A 15940-nucleotide genomic window follows, 5' to 3' on the forward strand; every position below is an offset into this window, starting at 1 on the left:
GGCAATTAGATTATAGAACGGGACCTTGAACCAGTTGATGATTTTTGTTATTTGGGCAGCAAAATAACTGATGATGGCCGAAGCACAGAGGATATAAAATGTAGACTAGCAGTGGCAAGAAAAGAGCCTCTGAGGAAGATAAATTGGTTAATATAAACTTAAGTGTTATGATATCTTTTCTGTACGTATTTTAGTTGAGTGTAGCCAAGTATGGGAGGGAAAAATGGGTGGTAAGCAGTTTAGACAAGAAGAGAATACAAGCTTTTGAAATGTGGTGGTACAGAAGAATGATAAAGATAAGAGGGGTTGATCAAATAATTAATGAGGAGGTACTGAATAAAATCAGGGGGGAAAGAAATATGCAGCACAACCTGGATAGAAGGGATCGGTTGGTAGGACACATTCTGGTCTCAGAATGTGTCCTAGGGATCACCTGTTTAGTACTAGAGGGAAGTGTGGTGTTGTATAATTATAGAGCAAGATGAAGAGACGAATACAGTAGACAGATTCAAAAGGATGTAAGTTGCAGTAGTTATTCAGAGATGAAGTGGGTTGCACAGAAGAGAGTAGCATGGCGAGCTGCATCAAACCAGTCTTCGGACTGAATATCAACACAGTCACTAAGTCGCTGTATACAATAGTTGCAAGGTCTAGATTCTTTGACGATACATACTCGCTTCTTCTTTATAAAGCCATTCGAAAACCGCCATGATAACATCCTTATCTTCAGAAAATCTCTTTCCTCTCAGATGAGCTACCAGCTTGCCGAGGAGACGGATATCGGTTGGTGCAAGATCTTCAGTGTATGACATATCAACATCAATGTCGTCTGTGCAATTTGCGTAAAATTGTTGGCACCAATATATTACGAATGGACGTGACAGCTTATTCTGTCCACATACCGGCAGAATTTCTTGGTGAATCAGTGATTATTTTGCTCGTTGTGATGCACCTATTATCTGCACCCCAGGAGAACTGTGTTTTAATTGATATTTAATTCACACTGCCTTTGTGTATCTTGAGGGCCTCTGATCCTGATAGATGGAATGTGTTTTACGTAAATTAGACAAGTTGTTCGTCTGAAGGACATATCCTTACCGGTATCGAAAGCTGGGTCAAGTCTAAAAACGCATAAATTCCGGCAGCTGACTGGCTGTGTACTTTCTTAATTGGTAAACAATTTCAGCCTACCTTTCTAGCATATAGAAGTGACTTCTATGTTTCTTAGGATGGTCGTGGCAAGATAATGGGAAAGCGCCCAGCCACAATGTTTAAAAAAATTTGTGTGTTAAATACGACTGGTTAATTAATGCACACATTGTTATAACTCAGAGTTCTCTTATTGTTTACGGCCATTGTTTTTAATAAGTGTTTCTATTCATATGTATATGCAACCACATGCTTGCACACTCCGTGAAATTTTGAATGTATAAACAACTAAAGCCCCTACCGAGTATTTAATGTGCCATTGGGAATATCTTACAATCAAATGTCGTTTGTTATATTGATCTAATGCATGAACAACTCTTTTCAGTATTCCATTGAAATTAGTTGGAACCAAACATATGGGAAGTAGCAAACGTGTTGAAAATGAATGCAGTCGTTCCAATCTAGTAATCGATAAACACAAGTTTTATATGCATCTGCTATGTAAATCATAATAAATTATAAATAAATTTAAACATATAGGAAGTAGCAAACGTGTTGAAAATGAATGCAGTCCTTCCAATCTAGTAATCGATAAACACAAGTTTTATATGCATCTGCGATGTAAATCATAATAAATTATAAATAAATTTAATTGCGTATTCTTATACCAAGGCAATGTTGGCACTGCATTAATTCTTTGAGGGTCTTTGGAGCACGTGGTTCCAATTCTTATGTACTTGTGTTTAGCCTGACGGGAGTAAACGTGTTTGAATTTAATAGCTTTCTTTACAGAGCAGTTCTCATGTCAGATGAATTGTTTTCTTTTTTTTTGGGGTGAGTTTCTTACTGTACTTTTCGACTCCCAGATACCCGCTCTCTACCTTCCCATTTGCAACTGAAATGAAACGCCTGCCTATTTGCGTAAACTAATAATGTGTGTGTTGTATGAGTTGACAGTGACAGTATGATATTTTTAAAAGAACATGAAGGACCTATGAAAGTTAATTGAATTTCGCAGGTACAATTTTTGCTCATGTTCCTTTGAAGAATTCAGTCATGGTACAATTGATCCAGAAAAGACGCCACTTATGAATATGTAATCAGACACATCATAGTATTGATACAGTGTTGGATTTACCATCTGGTAATTGTTTAATGCTTGCTAAACTAAGAACAATCAGAAGTCCTTACGCTGGCTCTTAACGAGTACCTTTTCCACAGTTGGACGCATGTAATAGTAGGGATGCAACCTATGTGTAAGCTGGAAGTACCCTCATATGACGAGAGGTCGAAAAGCGTAATGCATTCAAAAGCATTTTCTAACATGACAGTTTCGAAAATGCTAGCGTTATAGTCTGGAGAGGCGTAATGTTGTAGGGGCGTACTGATCTTTAGTTCTTTGAAGGCGGTACACGAGCGGTTCTAAACGCTACAGTCTTGAACCGCGCGACCGCTACGGTCGCAGGTTCGAATCCTGCCTCGGGCATGGATGTGTGTGATGTCCTTAGGTTAGTTAGGTTTAAGTAGTTCTGAGTTCTAGGGGACTTATGACCTCGTCAGTTGAGTCCCATAGTGCTCAGAGCAATTTGAACCAAGGCGGTACACACACCTGTCAACATTATTGTGAATCTGTACTCCTTCACCACGTGCGTCGTTTGAGGGATGCATATGGAACTAACTTCATCTGTACGGAGAACAATGCTCGACCGCATCCAATAGCACTCGTTGAGAGGCTCTTGGAACGAGAGGATTTTCAGCGGATGGATTTTCCTGCCCGTTCCCTAGACTTAAGGCCAGGTTCTCATTCAAAATGGTAAAAAATTCGAATTTTTTTCAAATTTTGGTCAAAATTGGTCAAAAAACTGTTATTGGTCTGCCATATTGGATTGTCGATTCTGAAATAGGAAAATCTAACTTCATAATTGGATTAAGTGATGTCAAAAATAAATAATAACATGTAACTTTTACGAAACTGAACTAGTAATACATTTTCCCTACACTTTAAACAGGTTTCTCGAGAAACTATTTCTCGAGACTGCATGCAGCATAAAATTAAAGCTGTTCAACCTATTAACTTCTAACGTGTACCTTTCATTCTCAAAATGTAAACACTTTTCTTGGGAACTTATACCTATAGTGTATTAAATATATTAATATTAACCATTTTTGTAAAGCCATAAAGAATGAAAAAATCCCTCAAAAATCAGACTCCAGTTGGCACCACATCGTTAAATTTAATATCATTTGATTGTGGTTAGGTATAAACTACCATAAATTTACTGTCGTATTGACTAATGTTATTTATTTTTAATTACAGATAACTCCTGAGGGGCTGCACTGCACGCAGATTGCGTTTTTCAAACTCTCGGGCCCTTGATAAAACCATCATTACGAGCCCCATATTTTTTTTCCTTTCTTGCTTTTTCTTGTACTGAAAACCTAAAATATAGTTCAAAGTGTGACAAGTCATAATCCAAAAGATTATTTCTATGTATTTTCATTGTCTCAAAAAATTTCCAAACTTTGCCTACTTTTTACTCATTTCAGTGAGAACCTGGCCTTAAATCCCATCCAACACGTCAGAGGTACGTTAGAGAAACGTATTGCACAACGTCCATATGAAAAAACGCTGGTGTACGAGTGAAATGCTCTATCACATTAACTCATTACTTGCCTTGTTACGATCACGCTAATGTTGTAGAGTTTTCATTACCGTCCATGGTAATCTCACACGCTATTAAGAACTATTTCCTGCCCTTTGTAAGGACCAGGGGACGATCATAAATCTCTGTGACTTCAATATAATTATTGTCTTTGAATACAATTGTCATTTCTGTTCGTTCATCTCGTATTTCTTTTATTTCTTTCAGTGACCTTCTGTACTGTGCTGCAGTATTTCTTTTATGTATCGTCCAAGTGTTTTACAGCTGTCTTACTTGATAGTGACATATCATGCTTAAGTTAATTCCTAAAGAAAATTTTTCACGCCTGCGTATTTGAATCCTGGATATAATTAGAGGAAATCAATTAAAGGTTCTTATGCAAGAATATGACAATAATTGGTACATTTTAATTCACTGCATAGCAGTAAGTGTCACCAGTGCATCGAATACAGATCAATTGTCTGTCTGACATCAGTATTTAATAATGGATTACAATGACATACAATTATGGTTTCACACATTAAATATCACAAGGAAAGAGTATAAATCTTTAACAGACATTGGGTTTGAGAGGTTATAATTACGGCTAATGAAGCAACTCGTACTGCCTGTTAGATAGGCAGAGAAGTTTGTACACACATCAAAAAATGTTTGCATCAACTCGGTTCCGAGAGTTCCGTAACCTGTACAGAAAATGGGAACAGAGATCAATATAAACATCATTTCCATACTTTTTATTTGTGATGAAAACCACACATTCCATGTTGTACCACCATACAGTGAGACCTTCAGAGGTGTTGGTAAAGATTGATGTACACACCGGTTTCTCTAGTAACCAGTATCACGTCCTCTTGGATTCATGCATTCCTGTATTTGTCGTGGCATACTATCCACAAGTTCATCAAGGCACTTTCCAGATTGTGCCACACCTCAACAGCGATTCAGCGTAGTGGTTGGTGGGTCACATCGTCCATAAACATCCCATTTCAATCCATCCCAGGCATGTCCGATAGGGTTCACGTCTGGAGAACATGCCGGCCACTCTAGTAGAGCGATGTCGTTATTCTGAAGGAAGTCATTCACAATGTGTGCACGATAGGGGCGTGAACTGCCGTCCATGAAGACGAATGCCTCGCCAATATGCTGTCGATATGGTTGCACTATCGGTCGCATGATTGCATTTACGTATCGTACAGCCGTGATGGCGCCGTCCATGACCACCAGCAGCGTACGTCGGCCCACAAAATGCCAGCCCGAAACAGCAGAGAACCTCCACCTTGCTAGACTCGCTGGACAATGTGTCTAAAGCGTTCAGCCTGACAGGTACCTTCAAACACGGCTCCGACGATTCGTTGAAGGCATATGCGACACCCATCGGTGAAGAGTACATGATTCCAATCCTGAGTGGTCCATTCGGCATGTTGTTTGGCCCATCTGTACGGCGCTGCATAGTGTCGTGGTTGCAAAGATGGACCACGCCATGGACGTCGGCAGTGAATTTGCGCATCATGCAGCCTATTGCGCACAGTTTGAGTCGTAACACGATGTCCTGTGGCTGCTCGAAAAGCATTATTCAGCATGGTGGCGTTGCTGTCAGGGTTCTTCAGAGCCATAATCCGTATGTAGACGTCATAAACTGTAGAAGGCATGCCATCGACATTTCCTGTCTCTCTCTTATCTTCTGCATGTCCGAACAACATCGTTTCGGTTCCCTCCGAGATACCAGGACACTTCCCTTCTTGACAGCCCTTCCTGGCACAAAGTAACAACGCGGACGCGATCGAACCACGGTACTGACAGTCTAGGCATGGCTGAACTACAGACTACTTTAGCCGTGTACCTCCTTCCTGGTGGAATGACTGGAACTGATCGGCTGTCGGACCCCCTCTGTCTAATAGGCGCTGCTCATGCATGGTTGTTTACATCTTTGTTCGGGTTTAGTGATATCTCTGGACAGTCAATGTTACAAATCCAAAGTCAACGTCTATCTTTAGGAGTTCTGGTAACTGGGGTTATGCAAAACTTTTATTGATGTGTGCATATACTGAAGTGGAAATAACAATTCCGCCTGGATTCAAGACAGGGGTTAGGAGCACTATAAACGCTATACACTCAGAACATGGCAGTTAGCTTTTAAAGTGAGGGAATACGACATCACGAGCGAGTCTGTGAGACCTGCTTATCAAACATGCACTTTTATGATGCATTATTAGTAAGGAACAAGTCAGATGATTACTGTACATAAGCATTCAAAATCGAATTTTCTCCAAAGAAAAATATATATTACCCTATACCGCAGCTCCGAGCCATATGTTACCACAGTTGAACGTAACCGCTATGTTTTTTTTTCTCTCTCTCTCTCTCTCTCTCTCTCTCTCTCTCTCTCTCCTTCCCTCTCCCTCTCTATTCCTGTTTCTCTATCTAAAACATCCGTGACTCACGGGTGGTTGTAAAAAATTCCTAGTAAACTGACATGTTTAGCTTTTTCTGTTTACTCTGAATTCATGATAAGACCAAAACTGTTTCGCAGATACCTTTGTCCATACAATAAACGTAAACGACGTACTAATGGCCGGAAATTAACAATCAAACCTAATCTACGTTATATGTGTTGGCTACACTGCCAATTTAATTTCCTACTTGTCATCTCACGGGTACGGTATTTTACCCAGTACCTGACGAGCAGCGGTAATAGTATTGGGGAAGAAGCTTTCACAATGCTACAGTGATTCATATGAGCGCAAGAGACGTGTCGGTTTGTGCACATTGTTCACTTTTTCCTTGGTTTCTCTGGAAAGATTTGTGGTCTTTCTTTATCCTTCGACTTCATCGCACTCCAACATATCTTTATCGGGTACTTTCATTCTTATTCGCAACTGTTGGTTTCACTGTGGTGGTAGCGGTATTTTATGGAAACGACTTATAACATTTTTCCCTCCCAGTAAAGAGGCCGCTATCTCTTGCAGGTTCGTTGTAGCAAGAAAATATTATTCGCAAACACAGTTTAGCGAAAGTGATAAACGTTTAGAGCTCAACCCCGGATAGGGAGAAATCTCCGTAAGCCCTCATGCAGTCATCGTATAGCGGGGTAAGGGGATGAGCAACTTTAATTAACACGATATAGCACCGAAGATAGAATGAGAGCTGGCGGCGAGTGTATGGACTTGCCACCTCAATTTTATGATTTATTTGAGCAATAGGTGCTAAAATTACACGTGCTATGATGAAACTAAAGTGTAATCATACATCAAAAGTGACAACTTTCTCGGTAATAGCTCCACATGTAATGAACCAACCGTAATTCGCGTACGCGAAGGCCACCGTATTTCATTTGTTTGTTTGTCCCGTTTTCTGATATGTTTATAATCGAAATGGAGAAAAAAACTGATCTTTATAAATGTGCGAACATATCATAGCTGTAGCAGAGTTAATTTATATGTTAATAGATTATTGAAAATACATCTACGTAAGGTGGCTGAGAAACAATTCTGTTTTAAATACTCGTATCCTATCAGTTTAACCATACTTCAGAGTTGGGACATAGTAAAAATTTCATTCATATATGTCAATCACCAGCTGTGAAGCACGTTTTTAGAATAGAAATAATCAGTCGCCAGCCGCACAATTTTCTTTTATTAAATTAACTTCTCGACTAGTTTCGGCAAATTAATTTGTCATCTTCAGGAGATCATACATCGGAAAGCAGTCACCAAGCAAACTCTGGATGACAGAGTCCTACAAAAATTGGATGTAGAAGAATTTAGTGAGTGCCAATGTTGGATCACAATTAACAGCAGATTAATAACAATACGTGTACAGTAATAAACAGCTTATAAAAGTACATTCGTTACAAATGTTTTTATATGTTATTACCCAGCAGTTAAAACCTAACGAAAAAATGCGAAGATATGGTGAAAAAAACCTCCCATGTTAGGTAAAAAATAAAAAACCGCTAGACATATATTGAATAGCACCAACAGACTGACAGTAAAAATTTTTACTTATATAAGAAGCAACGAGAGCTAGTGTGCTTAAAAGCTTAATAAGACTTAGCACAATGAAGGCACTCGTGTCTATAACGTAAGTCAAGTGAAAATGATCATCGATCTTAAACAAATGAAACAGCATTAATGAAATTAAACACCACTAATCAAGCGTATAATTTTTATACACAAGAATGACATAACTTGAAGCTGAAGGATGAGAACAATAATCAGGTTTATTTAATAACCATCTGACGGTGGCCCAGATGGAGAAGCGGCGCTGGATTTGATATTTCAGTGACGCTAGTTAGCCAGATAACGACAAAAGGTAGGAAAATGTGTTAGGCACACTGACCACTAAACAAACAGATGACCCGTGACTCTGTCTAGCCATCGCAGTGAGAGTACATTTAAAAAATATCTAAAAAACAAAATTACTTAGAAACAACTAAGACATCATGACTAGATAACAAAGTTGAGGACAAAATGAGTACACAACGAACGCAAATGGCCGTTCTTAAGGCCCAGTAAAAAGTGTTGAGAAAGTAAATAGGTTACAGTCATTTGAATAGACACTTATAAATGGTGTTGTTTACTGTGTGATGTGAACCATTGGTTAAGCAAATGTATGGGTTGCAAATCATTTGAAAAGAGAGGAAATAGAGTTCTGTTTCCAAGCGAGAGCTGATCTTTCACCAGATCTTTGGAGCCCGGAAGGGAATGCTTAAAAATTTCTGTCTATTCTAAACGATTAACTTTTCACCCTTTATCCACTACGTGCAAGATTTCTATCTCGAGAGACGAAAACGGTAGCTTGAAGTGCTTTTCCGCTTTAAGAGGCCGGCCGGAGTGGCCGTGCGGTTCTAGGCACTACAGTCTGGAACCGAGCGACCGCTACGGTCGCAGGGTCGAATCCTGCCTCCGGCATGGCTGTGTGTGATGTCCTTAGGTTAGTTAGATTTAATGAGTTCTAAGTTCTAGGCCACTGATGACCTCAGAAGTTAAGTCGCATAATGCTCAGAGCCATTTGAACCATTTGAACCGCTTTAAGATGCTCTGAGACCGTTGACTTATAAGCATTCTCTCCGTCTTTGTTCAGTAAATGTTCACGGTACCGAGTCTTAAATGCCCTTCTTGTTCGTCCTGTACAAAATAATGAGCCCATGCTGCACTGAAATTATTATATCCCAGATTTTAGATATCAATCAACACGAGGTCTCTCGTTATGTATGAAATAAAAGCTTTGTGAGATTATTATTGGTAAACACCACATTGAGGTTTTATTTTTAAAACAGCCGCGCAATTCGCTAGGAAATATCACCTAAGAACGAATGGAAAAATATTTCTGTGCAGCAGGGCCGTCTTTATTTAGTAAAGATATGCTAGAGTTGTTGTAGTTAATGCCGTTTCGGACAGCAATATGTTTGAGGTTATTAAGTTCCGTGACAACTGCGGACGATGTTAAAGCGACCTCAAACATCCGGTCAATCACAGAATAAAAGAATGCAGTTTTATGCCTATAGAAATGACAGGAAGACTGATGGGCGATATTATCAGCCGTAGTGGGTTTACCATGGATTTCAAAGGTAATTTCCTCTTTGTTAGCTGCAATTTTAGGTCAAGGAAACTAATTTCATGACAATAATTCTCGATATCGTATGTGAATTTAATTTTAGAGTGGAAGAGTTCAGTGCATCGCTAAGAGACATGACCTCATCGACATCAGCTTTGAACTGTATGATGGTATCATCTACGTACCGTCTTAGAAAGAAATTTTACTATCTAGGATCTTGAAATTATTAATGAAAATGTCAGCTAAAAACCCAACCTGGCAGTTCCCCATAGCGAGGCCTTCGTTTTGTTGGTACAAATGGTTCAAATGACTCTGAGCACTATGGGACTTAACTTCTGAGGTCATCAGTCCTCTAGAACTTAGAACTACTCAAACCTAACTAACCTAAGGATATCACACACATCCATGCCCGAGGCAGGATTCGTACCTGCGACCGTAGCGGTCGCGCGGCTCCAGACTGTAGCGCCTAGAACCCTCGGCCACTTCTTTGGAACAGTTGTCCATTGAAATAGTCGTACTTAAGGATAATTTTCGGAAGTGTGGTCATTTGTTCAATTTCTACAATCTACAGACTGCGTCTGAAGAGCGGAACCAATCAAATAATATGGGAACTGTGGCAGTTTGTCTATACAGTTTTTACCAATGCAGACTATTCCTCTAGATGAATTTTCGCCTATTACATCAATAACTATTGCCTTTCCTTCCCTCCAGTTGGAACAGAGCTATGTAAATAAGATTACTGCCGCAGAAGGGATGTTCTCTTTATAGTTCTACTGGCAAAAGCAAAGACCGTTTATCCTACAAGATACTTACTATGCTATTCTTTGGTGAAAATGAATTTCGTCTCAGACTTTATTGTCAATAAATAAAAAAAAGAAGATAAATGTAGTCTCTGGGCGGAAACCAAAGCTTACAAATCCTTATAACAATTCATATATGTAACTGGACCACACACCACGCTGAATCTAAATAAAATTTTCATCAGAAACGAAACTGCACTAAATCTCCATAATTTATACCTGGGGGCAATAACAGAACAGCACAAAATAAATGTTACTTCAGGAGAAACATTTTATAGCAATAAATCACCTAAAGTACATTTTACTCTCCCAAGCCTCCGTCCCATTCTCTCTCTCTTTCTCTTTCTCTCTCTCTCTCTCTCTCTCTCTCTCTCTCTCTCTCCCTCTCTCCCCTCGCCCACTCGCTCTCTGAAAATTGTATTTGAAATTAGCATATTATGTAACTTTCCAGACGTACTGTTACAAATATTACGCATCACCCTAAGGTAGTGAACTTTTTGGTGACATGTGTTCCATCTTCAGAGACAGATAATGATACAAGCGATGATTCCGCTTTAATATCTACCGGACAGGGGAACAAAAACCGAATTTACTAACCAAACCATCCGCAGTTCTTGAGCACGCCTATAGTGGGTTCAATTCATAAGCATACTGTATGGAATTAGTGAAGTTCGTTGGTAGGAAGATGAGGACTTTTGGTCAGGTGGATAAAGGATTGAAAAAATAAAATGATATAGGAGTAGCACGTATTTTTTAAAATCTTTTTTGAGTCGTCAGTCTTCTGACTAGTTTGGTGCGGACCGCCACGAATTCCTCTCTTGCCTCAAACTCTTCATCTCAGGGTAGTACTCGCAAACTACGTTCTCGATTATTTGCTAGATGTATTCCACTCTCTGTCTCCATCTAAAGTTTTTACCCTCTACAGTTGCATCTAGTACAATGGAAGTTATTCTCTGATGCCTTAAGAGATGTCATACTGTCCTGTCTCTTCTTCTTGTCAGTGTTTTCCATACTTTCCTCTATTCATTAATTCTGCGCAGAACCTCCTCTTTTCTTACCTTATCAGTCAACCTGATTTTCAACTTTCTTCTGTAACACCCTTCTCAAATGCTTCGATTCTCTTCCGGTTTTCTCACAGTCCATGTTTCGCTACTATATGATGCTGTACTCCAGACGTACTTCCTCAGAAATTTCTTTCTCAAATTAAGGCCTATATTTGATACTAGTAGTCTTCTCTTGGCCAGGAATGCATTTTTTGTCAGTGATATTTTCATGCCATCCCTACTCCGATTGTTATCGGTTATTTTGCTGCCTAGGTAGAAGAATTAATCTATTTTGTGATCACCAATGTAAAATTTTTAGTTGTTCTCATTCCTGCTACCTATCATTGCTTTCGTCTTTCTTCGATTTACTGTCAATCCATAATCTGTACACATTAGACTGTACATTTCATTCAGTAGACCCTGTAATTTCTCTGCACTTTCGCTGAGGATAGCAACGTCATCAGCGAATCTTATCACATATCGTTTGACCTCCAATTTCAATTCCAGTCTAAAACATTTCTTTTTTTTTTCGTCATTGCTTCTTCGCTGCATCGATTGAACAGTGTGGGCGAAAGACTTCATCCCTGTCTTACACCCTTTTTAGTCCGAGAATTTCGTTCTTCATATCTCACTGTTATTCTTCCCACTTGGTCCTTGTACCTATCGTATATTATCCGCCTTTCCCTAAATCTCCCCACATTTTTCTCAGAATTTCGAACATTTTGCTCAATTGTACATTATCGAATGCTTTTTCCAAGTCTACAAGTACTTTGAACGTGTCTTGATTTCTCTTCAGCCTTGCTTCCATTATCAAAATCAACAACAGAATAGCGTCTCTGGTACCTTCACGTTTTCTAAGGCCAAACTGATCATCATCTAAATTATCTTTAATTTTCGTTTCCATTCTTCTGTATTGGATGCATGAGATGTTAATTTGATTGTGCGAAATTTCTCGCACTTGTCGGCTCTTGCAGTCTTCGGAATTATGTGGATGACGTTTTTCCGAAAGTCAGATGGTATATCGTTAGACTCACACATTCTACGTACCTATGCCAGTAACCGCTTTGTTGCCACTTCCCCAAACGATTAAGGAAATTCTGATGGAATGTAATCTATCCCTTCTGCCTTAATCGATCTTAAGTTTTCCAAAGCTCTTTTCAAATTCTTATTATAGCACTGGATCCCCTATCTCTTTTACATCTCCTATAACTTGATCAGACAAGTCTTCCCTGACAGAGGTCTTCAGTATATTCTTTCCAACTATCTCCTCTCTCCTGAGCATTTAACAGTGCAATTCCGATTCCTGTCTACGTGTTACCAACTTTACTTTTAACTTCATCAAGGGTCGTTTTGACTTTCCTGCATGCTGAGTCAGTCCTTCCAACAACTATATCTTTAACATTTTCTTCAAATTTTTCCTGCAACCATTTCGAATTAGTTTCCTCGCCCTTCCTACTTATTTCATTCCTAACTGACTTGTAAGTCTCTTTCCTGAATTTCTCTAAATATTTTTGTTCTTCGTTCTTTCATCGATCAAGTGGAGTATTTCTTGTGTTACCCACGGTATCTTCGCGATTACTTTCTTTTTGCTAAAATTTTTCTTTCCTGCTTCTGTGACTGCCAGTTTTAGAGTTGTTCATTCCTCCTCAATTGAACTGCCTACTGGTCTTTTCCCTAACGCAGTATCTGGATCCTCAAAGAACTTCAAGCGTATCTCCTCGTTCCTTAATACTTCTGTATCCCAGTTCCTTGGACAGTAGTTCTTCCTGACTACTCTCTTACAATTCAACTTACTTTTCCTCACTGTTAAATTGTGATCTCAGTCTATATCTGCTACTGGATACGGTTTACAATCTATTATTTGATTTTGGAATCTCTGTTTGACTATAATGTAACCTAACTGAAATCTTCCACATCTCCCAAACTTTTCCCTGAGCTACCGAAGCACGACTCACGCCCGGTACCCACTGCAGGAGAGCTTCTGTAAAGTTTGGAAGGTAGGAGACGAGATACTGGCAGAAGTAAAGCTGTGGGTAGCGGGCGTGAGTCGTGCTTCGGTAGCTCAGTGGTAGAGCACTTGCCCGCGAAAGGCAAAGGTCCCGAGTTCGAGTCTCGGTCGGGCACACAGTTCTAATCTGTCAGAAAGTTTCAGAATAAGTGATGTTGGCCGAAGTAGAAAGGATGTAAAATGTAGATGGGCATTGGTAAAAAAATAAATAAATAAATAAATAAATAAATAATTTCTGAAGAAGAGAAAAGGTGAGAATAGAATCTTTAGAAATGTGGTACTACGTAAGAAGGCAGAAGATTAGATGGATAGTGCACATAACTAATGACGAGGTACTGAGCAGAACTGGGGAGAATACAAATTTGTGGCACAACCTAAGTAGAAAAAGGGGTAGTTTGATAACACACAGTCTGAAACATCAAGGGCTCACAAATTTAGTACTGGAGGGAAATATAGGGGCTAAAAGTCGTAGGGGAAGACCAAGAGATTTAGAAGAATGTAGGTTGCAGCAGTTATTCAGAGATGAAGAGGCTTGCATAGGATACAGCAGCATGTAGAGCTATATCAAACCAGTCTTCGGAATGAGGACCACAACAACAACTACTGTGTGGCACATCAGGGAAACATCAAATTAATGAATGCTGCGTCACATCATATGTTTATTCATCTAACTAGTACTAGATTCATATCGTTAAGTAAAGCGAAACTGGTAATCAGTAAAATTCAATATTTGTGAAACACACATATAATAACAATTGTGTTGAACCAAAATTATATCACGAATTTATTCTGGACAGAATACTTTTTTGTATAAAAAGAATTAATAACAGAAATAACAGAGTGATTGGGGGAGAGAGAGAGAGAGAGAGAGAGAGAGAGAGAGAGAGAGAGAGAGAGCGAGAGCGAGTGCTCCATTCCCAGTGAGTTTTGAATAGGCACGCAGTTGATGTCATTAGACGTTATACTAATTGTTTGTGTGAGAATAAGGCTCAAGATAGTCATAATGAGCGATAATAGCACATTTTATCGGTGCCAGGTAGTGGCACATTCCCGCATAGAAGACACTCTGAGGATTGTAAATGCATTGCTAATTTCAAATACTACCACGTCAGGGTGGTTTTGGGAACACAACATAAAAGAATCCTAAACTTTTGCAGTATTTTCTTATGCGTCAGTCCCTGTCTGTTTCCCCATTTCACGCATTAAACAATTTAGCGACTCCAGTAAATAATTTTTTTCTTCACCTTGTAATATGCCGCCTTCTTTAGAACACTGTTGATTATGTTCGCCTTGTTAGTATGCGAAGCCGGGCCACTATAGCCGCCTTCCAGACCATTAATTCGCCTCCCGCCTCTGACGAGCCTTTCCACTCTGCAGCCACAGCTGCGGATAATCGTTCCACTGGTATCTGCAGGACTTCCAGGTCACAGGCTGCGCCGAAACTTATAAGCAGATGGACGATCAGAGAGGGGTGGCTACAGATTGAATATCAAGTCGTAGGTGGTGGGAGGGCTCGAATATCAGCTGACAGAATAAATTATACTCCTTACACACATTGCACCAACAGTCTCGCAAACGATGGGAAATAGTGCCTATTTTAGCTCAGTTTTAGCCGCAATATTTTAAACGATTCAGTCGTTAATGCCAATAATTTGACGTATACGTTCACCGCAAGACTGGACTGCCGGTTCCTTTGGGAGTGGGTAAAGCAAAAAAATTTCTTCTGATATTGGTTTGAGGATTTCAGGACATGTCAAAAAGAACAGATGCCATCTTCATATAGTTAAGGCTAACCGGCCATTGGCCTTCTTCTGTGCGGATGCACACGCATTGTCCGAACACTTACATACAACTGCTCGCTCGACGAACAATCCATACCAGAAGATTGGAAAGTTTCACAAAGAAAAAGGTTCAAATGGCTCTGAGCACCATGGTACTTAATATCTGAATTCATCAGTCCCCTAGAACTTAGAACAACTTAAACCTAACTTACCTAAGGACATCACACGCATCCATGCCCGAGCCAGGATTCGAACCTGCGACCGTAGTGGTCGCGCGGTTCCACACTGAAGCGCCTAGAACTGCTCGGCCACACCGTCGGCGAAAGTTGCACAGATCAAACCAATACTCAGGAAGGAAATAGTAGTAATCCGATGAATTAGAGACTAATGTCATTGAAGTCGATTTGCAATAAGACTCTTGAACATATTCTGTGTTCGAACATTATGAATTACCTCGAAGGTCACGGTCCGTTAAGACATAGTCAACATGGATTCAGGTAATATCGTTCGTATGAAACACAACTAGCGAATAGAGTTTCGCATCAAGTAAACAGTGCTATCGACAGGGAATTTCCTATTGATTTCATAGTTCTCGATAAAGCACAAGTGATATACTACGTTTGACAAGGAAGTATTTTCGGCCATCTGCTGTTCCTAATCTGTATATACGATTTAGGAGACAATCTGAGCCGAGCCATTTGATTTTTTTGCAAATTCTGTTATTTACCATCTAGTGAAGTCAACATAGATCAAAACCAATTGCAAAACCACTTAGACATGAAGTCTGTGTGGTTCGGAATAAAGAAAAACTGTGACGTCATACACATGACTACGAAACGAAGTCCTTTAAATTTCGGTTACCCAACAAATCACACAAATTTAAAAGCTGTCAATTGAGTTAAATACCTATGAATTACAATTACAATTACAAACAACTTAA

The sequence above is a fragment of the Schistocerca nitens genome, chromosome 4 (assembly GCF_023898315.1).
Source record: "Schistocerca nitens isolate TAMUIC-IGC-003100 chromosome 4, iqSchNite1.1, whole genome shotgun sequence".
In the NCBI taxonomy this organism is placed as follows: domain Eukaryota; kingdom Metazoa; phylum Arthropoda; class Insecta; order Orthoptera; family Acrididae; genus Schistocerca; species Schistocerca nitens.